Genomic DNA, 8,450 nt, shown 5'->3' with positions numbered 1-8,450 from the left:
CCCATTTGATATGATAAATCCCAAGTGAGAATTGCCTAGCTTGGCCCAATTAACCCCAGAACTATGAAAGGTACTAACTGTTTTTAAACCAATACATTTTGGGGCAGTTTATTTGTAGCAATAGATAACTGGAAGATAAACCATTGCACATAGTATTTAATTTGGAAAAATCCATTATAAAACTTAATGTATCAGAAGAATTTAGACTAGGTCAACCCAAAAAATTTTTGAAAAATTAAAATGTAGCATGCCAAGTACTGAAAGGCAAATGAACTCTCTTAGGCTTTTAAGAAATCATTTGCAAATTATCTAATTATCATTGATCATGATCTTACTTAGATCTACTTCAACTTTGGGTGATATCTTCCCCTTCAATCATTTTGAGAAGTGAAGATATTGAAGTTGCTGTGTAAGGAGGGATATAATCCTACCACTAGACAAAAAATGTACATCAAATGCCTCTCTTCCATATGTGTTAGTAATCAAAAATCAGTCAATCCACCAACAAATAAAAGTTTAATGACATCCTATGTATGACATATATATGGCATAATTCCTGTTCTTAGGTTTCCCAAGCATTTCCTAATAAAGTCTTTCTAGACAGTGGGTGGGAAAACACAAAGTCCTGAGCCCAAGGAAACTGTATAGCCTATCACAGTGTCTGACACATGGTAGTTCCTTACTAATTCTGTTGAATAAATCATGTGGGAACTCAGTGTCAAATACTGGTTACCAACTCAAGTCTAGGTGTGGCTTTACCTTCTGCAGCTCTTAAAGATGATATATGCCTCAGGGGCCTGCCTATAAGTCTGAAAATTCCTCAGTTGGTGTCAGGATCAGGGAGGTCAGAATTGAGAATATTTTATGTATGTGTGTGCATATATATTTATGTATTTTTTTATAATTATACATTTATACACAAATGTAAATATGTATGTATATATGTATGTATGTATAAAATCTTACCTCCCTCTTGCTCTTCTTCATTTTGTGCAAGGTAATGTGTTAGACATTATAGGGTTTATATACATGTCGGGTTCTAGCCTGAGGTCTTGAGAGTACCTAAGATTCTGATTTACTTAAACCTCTCTTTTTTAAAAGGTTAGTATACTATGGAGTAGTTTAAACTTCAGAGGGAAAGATCTTCAATAAATACAAAACAGCATGAAATAAAATAAGCCTAAGTACTTTACTGCACTATGGAATTTGTACATGGAAACTAAGACATAGAGACATAGGGGCTGCTCCCAAACATAGGTAAATGAGTAATTTATGCCCAGATCATCAAAAGATCCAACTCCCCAACTCTTCTGACACTTTGCCTGGAATTCCACCATTAGAGGCATTTCTTTGGGATTAGCATTTTATTCATCAGACATTTGTTCACAAATATATTGCACAAAAGGAGTAACGTAACCACTGGGAAATCAACAGAACGTAAGATCATGAACACAGGGAGGCGACAAAAAGTGAGGATCAAGAATGGGGAGACGAGGGGCACATGAGTGGCTCAGTTGGTTAAGTGTCCAACTTGATTTCAGCTTAGGTTACGATCTCAGGGTTGTGAGATTGAGCCTTGCTTTGGGCTCCATGCTGGGTGTGGAGCCTGCTTGGGATTCTCTCTCTCCCTCTCACTCTGCCCCTCCCCTCTGCCCTCTGTCTCCCTCTCTAGAAAAAATTTAAAAATTAAAAAAAAAAAAAAAAGAATGGAGAGGTGAGGCTGCAAGCATTGGGGGCCTGTTGGGGAAAATGAAGGTTCTACCTACAAACTCTAGTCTGGGACTGTGGTTGCTAGGGCAGCATGATGGGAGGCGGGAGAAGACATTGAACACCTGCTACACATATTTGCTCTAATAAGATGGTTTTTAAAATCTGCTCGAGGGACACCTGGGTGGCTCAGTCGGTTAAGTGTCTGCCTTCAGCTCAGGTCATGATCCCAGGGTCCTGGGATGGACCCCCACATCGGGCTCCCTGCTCAGCAGGGAGTCTGCTTCTCCCTCTCCCTGTGGCTCCCCCTGCTTGTGCACTCACACTCTCTCTGTAAAATAAATGAATAAAATCTTAAAAAAAAAAAAAATCCGCTCAACCATTCAATATTATTTTCACTTGCTGACCATAGCTGTAACCTCAGAGAGGAGACACTTCCCCTTCATAACCATGGTTTTTCCGCACTTTCCAAGGCAGAAAAGACGGAAACTAGTCTTGTAAAGAGAATCTTAGGAAACTCTCCTCACCCCACCATTGCCACCAGCTTCATAGGAGTAGCAAAGCAACTTCTCAAGAACCTCTCTGATCCCCATAATGACCCATTTCCCCCAATAAATAGTAGTTTGGTGACAGGAGATATAAGATGAACAAGGCTGCTCTCTGAGCATCACTGCCCTATTGGCACTGGCTCTGCTTCCGGGTAGATTGACGTGCTCTTGACATTTGGCAGCACAGATAGTAATCCACCTCCATCCACATAATTAGACAGTATCAGGAAAAGCCAAAGTTGCATGAAAATTAGGAACCTCATCTCTACCTAACTATAATATATACATTACTTTAAAGAAAAAATAAGAGATGTCCTGGATTTAAGTGATCCACCTTATGGCTTTATAGGCAGTGTCAAAGGAAAGGAATATATCTGTTAGGATTGGGGGGGGGGGGCAGTTGTTGCAGTGATAGGTTCCTAATTAGTTTAATGTGAAAAAGGAACTTATTCCTCAAATGCCAGAGATCTCATGGAATCCAAGGTCAGAATTGCAGATGGGCTCCAGGAACAACTGGAACAAAAAATAAAATTCATCACAACCATCTCTGTCTTTTCATTTGTTCTTTCATTTTCTTTCTTTCTCATTTTTCTCTTTCTTCAAAATATCTGCTTCCATTCCTCCTGAATACAAGGTGGAAATATAGTCATGGAGGACTTAACTTTAAAGCATATGCTGTGAGCAATGGAAGGGTACCAGCTTTAAGCTCTGGCCTCAAGTCCAAAAATGGCGGAAGGGGCTCTGATTGGCTTACCTCAGGTCAGGGGTCATGGCTAGAATCACCCTGGAGCTAGAGTCACACAGTATAGATGGGATGCTCCTGAGGTAACTGTGTGCATGATGGCCATGGAGGTAGGAGTGAGGGAACAGGGGTTACAGCCACTAGATAAACCAAAGAGCCAGGCAGGCAAACATCGTAGCCAACACAGAAACCTAAAGTCAGCATAGCAGACCTAAATGCAGGTGTGGGCATGACATGACCATTATGAGACCATTTCTCTAAGAACTGGGTTCTCCCCAATCCTGTTTAAGGATCCCTCTGTCTAGAGCAATAGAGATACTTGTTTAATCAAGACTGAGACTTCACCTAAACCTCACTGACAACACTGAAGTATTCCCCGCAGCAGACCTTCCTCTCTTACATCCCATAATTCATAGCCTCACCCGCTCTCAGAATGACCTCTGGGGAGGGAATGAAACACTCTCCCCTTACCTTCAGACTTCCCCTTTGCAACCATCATGGCTCTCTTGCTTTTCATTTGGCATTCCTGGGATTCAGGGGAGAAGTGTGGCAGTAAGTGGCACAGAGAACTGCGTTTGCTATCCACAAATGTTGTAGATTTGCTGGGATGTTTCATTACCCATGGACACCATTTGTTTAAGCAATTAGGAATTTGGATCTAGGGCATTTCTAGGGATTAATGATCAGGTGGTAAAAACTGACTGCTTACAGCCTTGTCAAGTGCTGTTTATCAGCAGGAAATGACCTGCTTCAAGGTGACTGATGATATTTAGTTGGCAAATTAGATGAACAAGAGCACATATTCATTTTGAGTGAGTCAAGGAGGACAGTATAGTGAAAGCTTTTCTTGGGCAAGACTAGCTTCTCGGTTAGCCATTTGAAGCATTTTGCCCTTGGTTTTAGACACAGAGGTTCTCTCTGTACACATTCTTTTCTTTTAGTGGACCCTAAAAAACTGAAATCACAAAATGAGAAAAATATCTGCATCACTGTTGTGTACATATTTAATCTTAAAGTTCATCAGAAATAAGAGGTTGTGTGATGCAGTGGAAAGAATAATAGACCAAAATTTGGGACCAGAATTCTAGATCTGACTGCCATTCCTTACCCTTGTGACCATGAAGAAGTCATCTCACTTCTAAGTTTATTCGTGTCCTAAATAAGGCATGTGGAAGAAGTGATGTCAAAGGTACTCCTAGCTCTGTCATTTTGTGTGTATGGCTATAGATAATCACCATCAAGTTACCTGCAGAAAATCTGATGCAGTCAGCAGTATGATGTTGTACATATTTAATGCTACTTTTCCTGAGGCAGTCAAAGAATTCTGTACTCGCTGGTCACATGGGCTACTCAGCAACTTATTTTGGTGACTGAGTCATTTGCCTGGGAAATACCATGCCTCCCGCTGCCAGATTTGGAAGAGAGTTCTGAATAATGAGGTGGCCTGTTGACAAAGGGCATTGACCAGGCTGAAGGTAGATATAAGGGTATAGAGCCTTGGGAAGCTCACAGGGCTGTGAGGGAAAGTTGTGGCCCTGGGACCTTCATGCTTAGGTTACAGTGAAACCTGGATAGCCAGGACAAGGGAAACAGCCTCCTGTCGGAAAAGGCAAGTCAGGAGCTAAGGTTTCTTTGTGGCATTAGGATGATGAAATTCTCTTGTTCAAAGAACAGTCTTTTCCAACCAAGAATGCACATTGCTTTTCATGCAGCCAAAGCCGTAAATCCAATAGGCATTTTATGGAACAGCTATGAACACTGAACTCACCTGGATCCCACAGTAGCTCTGTGGAGCAATGAGAAAGTTGAGGCTTACCTAGGATAAATAATGTTCCCACGGTCACGCAGCTGAACGCAGATACTGTTCCTTGCCCGTCTGATTCCAGAACCTGTTATATCACACTGTTTCTCCAGGGGGAAACAGAGCAGATAATCTGCCTCCGGGTAATCGGGAGTGAATGATGAATTTATGTATTTAATGGAAGCTAACACTTAAATGGTGTTCACTGGGTGCCAGCTACTTTTTCAATGCTTCCCACATATGAACTGATTTAATGGACTTAGTTACTATCACTAACTTCATTTTACGGAGCAGTTGAGTAACTAATCCAAGATTCCACAGCCAGCATTTGGTGGATTTTGTATCTTTGTGCCTCTTTTGATGGTTTGTCCCTGTTGATTTAGGAAGGTAAAGAATAAAAAAGAACACCCGGGGATTGGATTTAACCTCCATAGCACATGGTTTAATTTTCACAAGAGGGGGCAGGCCAGTGAAAAAAGAATGTGAGTTTTCTCTGTGATCCCACCCTCAGCTGGAGAGACTGCCGGGCAGCCACACAGTGTGCTCTTGCTCTGAAACAGTGGGATTCACCTCTGGCAAGGGAAGCAAAGGACGGAAACAGAAGCTGCCATCAATTGATTTCTCCTTAAACATTAGAGGGGGGGAAATAGGCAGATGATAACTCAGCACTTTAAAGCTATGCAGATTGGGATGGTGTTAATCAAATCTGTAGGATAAAGTAGGCAGAGTTAGAGGGAGCAAAAGAGGATACCTAGAGGTCATTACATGCTGTGAGTCCTGACTGTCACAGCTACTGCCCTAACTTGTTAAATTTTCCCCAAAGGTAATGAAATCAAGAGGGAGGAGACTCCACAGAGTGGAAAGAGCTGGGACTGAAGACATAACAATTTCTTAGCAATCTTATTGACTTTAGGTTCTGTAGGAATCAGCAATGCTATATGAGAAGAGTGGGCACAACTGTGTTTTCCCCATCAGATATAAAGTACACAGAATAGAGAATGTCAGAGATGATGGGCCCATTTTATTCTGTGGCGGTCAGAGCCCACCTGGAATAGGGTGTAGGAGGTCTGGGCATCATATCCACAGAGAGTACAGCTGGGGCAGAGCCACCAGAATGCTTGTAACCATTAGACCCAAAGAGAAGGGAGGATTATGACTGGGGAAGGGCTAAGGTTGGAACAGAAACTGTCCCAGAGAGATGAGAGAAAAGGTGTGGATCTTGGGTACTGGGGGTTGACACTTTCTAGAAAATCAAAAGGAAAAACCTACCACGTTTCAAAGCAACCAACAGTTTGTGCAACCAAGTACTCTTGTTAGTTGCATCTTGCTATAATAACCAGGGGTTGGTTTTCCCTGACTACCTTTCTAAATTGCACTCCCACCTGACCCCTCTCTCTATCCCCTATCTCTACTTAATTTTTCTCTGTAGTCTTTATCAACACCTGACATGCTTTATTCACTTACTTATTTATGATCTCCCTCTATTAAAAATTACACTCCCAAGGACATTCATTGTCCATTTCCTCCTGCTATATTTCCAGTGCCTACAATTGTGCCTGACAGATTAGGTGCTCAGCAGATAGGAATTAAACGGATGAACAAACAAATGAATGAATGAATGAATGAGGTAGCAGCAGCAGAAATAGTGAGATACTGAAGATATGGGGTGGTCCACACGTCTCACTACCTGGCTGCTGGAAGCACAGATGACTCTGACATGGGAGATTGTGAATGCCTTGTTGGGTGGAGGTTGAGTTAGATGATGATTTCTAGACTAGTGTTTTTTTAATTTTTTTAATTTATTTTTTAAATTTTATTTTATTATGTTATGTTAGCCACCATACAATACATCATTAGTTTTTGATGTAGTGATCCACGGTTCATTTTTTTCGTATAACACCCAGTGCTCCATGCAGTACATGCCCTCCTTAATACCCATCACCAGGCTAACCCATCCCCCCACCCCTCCCCTCTAGAACCCTCAGTTTGAATAGTATTTTTATGAAACTTCAGGTATATGAAGGGGAAGGGTGAAAAGAGCTTTCTGAGAATTTGATATACAGTATGGCTCCAGCTAATGCCACAAACTGGATAGAACAAACTCTAAAATGAAACATAAAGGTTTTCAGCTGTGGAGGAGCAAACATTCTGGGTGGAAAATGAGTTCTCCAGACTCTTATAAACTTTCTTAGTTTTGGTAGTCTTTGGTGCCAGGAGAGATTTTGAGAAACTTTATTTGGAATATAAAAACCCCTTAGTAGAACTAACCCATCACAGCTGAAGGCTAAAGATAGAGAAAAGCAGGTGGTAGAGAACATCAGGCTCATGTTCTCTGAAGGCTGTAGGGGAGAATCCTTCCTTACTTCTTCGAAGCCAGCGAGGTTGCCAGCAATCCTTGGCATTCTTGGGCTTGTAGATGCCTCACTCAATCTCTGCCTCTGTTGTCACGGGGCATTCTCCTGTGTGTCTTCTGGCTCAGTGTCCAAATTTCCCACTTCTTATAAGGATACCTGTCATTGGGTCAGGGCCCACCTTAATCCAGTACGAGCTCTTCTTAACCAGATTATACCCATAAAGATCCTACTTCCAAATAAGGTCACATTCACAGGTTCTGGAAGTTAGGACAAAAACATATCTTTGGGGGGAGGGAGCACAATTCTACTCACAACAAGAATATGTCAAAAAACACTAAATTAGACATCTGAGGCCTGACTGAACCAATTTTTCCTGGATGGTCACACCTTGCCTCCCACCCTGCCTTTTGGAGATTGTGTGTATAACAGTAAAAGGGATCCTCCTACAGTCTCCTTTCCATGTTCAGAAATTGCAGGAGAGTACACTCTCCCAAACTCTGACCTCATAAGAAATGTAAACATAACTGAAAATAAAAACAATTTAATTTCAAAGTTTTTGCTTGGGTCTTTGAGTAGCTAAGGTAAGGCTCTCAAAGGGCAGATTTCTCTATAATGAGATTGTAGTTAATATTATTGTTGCTTCCCTTTGGATGAGAAACTAATGATGGCGTTCCCTCTCCCTTACCAGTGATTAATTCAGGTTTCAAGACAATTTGGGCCAATATGATTTATTTATTCTTCATTTATTCAACAAATATCTATTGAGTTTCTATTACATGCCAGATACCTCTGAAATGTGGCTAAAAATGCTCTATGCATAAGATGTGCCCTCTGTTATTGATTTCTAAAACTAATCAATGTTAAAAAAGATGTCTAGAAGAACATGGAGGGGCTCCTGGGTGGCTCAGTCAGTTAAGCGTCTGCCTTCGGCTCAGGTCATGACCTCAGGGTCCTGGGATCGAGCCCCGTGTTGGGCTCCCCGCTGAGCGGGGAGTCTGTTTCTCCCTCTCCCACTACCCCTCACCCCCTCTTTTGCTGTCTCTCTCTCTCTCTCTGTCTCTCGCTCTCCCAAATTAATGAATAAAATCTTTTAAAACCATAAAAATAAATAAAAGAACATGGAGAAAAATGGTAGTTTGTCTGGAAAATGGTAATATGCAAGCAACTTTCAATTGGCATGCAGGAGGTCTTCATGCTTCAATGCTGAGGATATACTAACAGATAAGGCAAGATGGAGAATAGGCTTGTTTGAGGTTTCTGCAAAGAAAAGCCAGGATCCCTGTCCCATTGGGTATGAA

This window comes from Neomonachus schauinslandi, chromosome 2 (assembly GCF_002201575.2).
Source record: "Neomonachus schauinslandi chromosome 2, ASM220157v2, whole genome shotgun sequence".
Lineage (NCBI taxonomy): Eukaryota > Metazoa > Chordata > Mammalia > Carnivora > Phocidae > Neomonachus > Neomonachus schauinslandi.
The sequence above is the reverse complement of the archived record's forward strand: the minus strand, read 5'-3'. Positions refer to the sequence as shown.